A 1,894-nucleotide genomic window follows, 5' to 3' on the forward strand; every position below is an offset into this window, starting at 1 on the left:
CTTAAAAAATAGATGAGGATATAAACAATCTATATAATGTGTCTCACTTATCAAAATGAGTTAACTTTTGAAAAAATATATTATAACTTGTTATTCATTCGAATCCCTGCTGGGTCAGGAAAGCATTGAGCATTAAAACTTTGCAAAGCTGACTTGCTAATCATAATGACTTACTGTGGCCACCACTGAATAAGGAGACAGCCGAAAGAACACAAATAAACATTGGATTTCACCTTTTTCTACATGTTGTTAGGATAAACTCTGGCCAGTAGGTAGCAGCAAAGTGCTGTCCTCCAGTTCTTGTTTGAGCATGCAATAACAGACCTTTTATGATTAACTAATTTATTTAGGAATGACCAGTTCAGGCAAACTTTTATTCACAAGGGTGATCTAGAAAACAAAAAACAGAAATTAAAGGCACTATACATAAAAATACTCATATTGTGAAACTTTTGAGATCACAACATTGATTATGAAATGATTAGTGAAAATTAGGAAAATAAAATAAAAAATATATTCGGCAAGGTAGTAAAATCAATTATATACATTCAGATCTTGACTATTTAAAATGTTTAGCGTTTGTTTAAACTGCTCAGACAACCTAATCTAGCTCATTCTGTAGCTAATACCATGTATGAGAAGAACTACTTGAATACTTTTCCTTCCCAAACTAAGTGTTACCTTGGAAAGAGCATATTTTACTAGGGGGTCGGCAGTAAGATCCTATACATGTTGAGGTTAAAAGTACAGGGAGATATAAAGGAAAAAGGCCAAAGCTATATATATATATATAAATGAAGACATGTCAATAATTTGTTTGTCACAACACCAGTGCAGTCCGTCCAAGCAAAAGTAATCATTGAAATGGTACAACATAAACATGCACATTTGTAACACAAGTCTTCTACAGGGTTTTACCTGATTTCATTTTTTTTACTATTTCAGTACAATCAACCTAACTGCTCCATCCTCATAAAAACCAACTCCAGCATGTAGCGGCTGAGTGAATCTGGTCTGGACTCTATAAAGGAGAGTCATGGTACTAGAGATGCTGTAGAAAGCCAGAATACCTGCTCGGTGATCCAGGTAGACTCCTACTCTGGAGGAAACTGAACTCGACACAAATGTCTTACATCTATTGTGCCAAAATAAACACCCTTCTGTGTTACAGTATAAAGACCAGGATTTGTCATTGTAGCGAAAGTCGCTTTCATTTCCTGCTCTGCTGATACTTTTGTATGCAACTGCCAGATCTACTCTTTTACCTCTCCACTCCACTTCCCAGTAACATCGTCCAGTCAGACTCTCTCTGCTCAGCACCTGAAGCCTATCAGTAAATCTCTCTGGATGATCAAGATAAAACTGCTTTACTGTTGATAAAGTTGCTTTTCTATTTCGCTCAGATAAAAACAGATATCTGTTTGGAGTGTTCAGATCAAAATTAACTGGTTTTGAATATTTTAAGAAGTCAGCTCTGGTCTTCGGTGCTGGTTGTGGTTCTGAGAGCAAAACATCCACCTCATTGAGTGTCAGTGAGATGTTTGTCCATGTGTCACTCAGGATGTCCTGTAGTTTATCTCTGAGCTCCAACACAGCGGCTGTCACATCATCAAAGTAGTTCAGAGGACGAACGTTGATGCTGGGTGGGTGTGTGGACTCATTGCGCGCTGACAGGGAGATGTAGCTCTGCAGAAACTGGTTGTGATCCTCCATTTTAGCGATCTGCTTCAGCTCAGCATCCTTCTTCTTCAGCTCAGCGATTTCCTTCTCCATCTTCTCCTGAAGCTCTTTGACTCGACTCACTTCTGTTTTCTGCTGGGATCTGATCTGCTCTTTCAGATCAACACTTCTCTTCTGGATCAGAACGGTCAGCTCAGTGAAAATCTTCTCACTC

The sequence above is a fragment of the Cyprinodon variegatus genome, unplaced genomic scaffold, assembly GCF_000732505.1.
Source record: "Cyprinodon variegatus isolate N-32 unplaced genomic scaffold, C_variegatus-1.0 Scaffold296, whole genome shotgun sequence".
Lineage (NCBI taxonomy): Eukaryota > Metazoa > Chordata > Actinopteri > Cyprinodontiformes > Cyprinodontidae > Cyprinodon > Cyprinodon variegatus.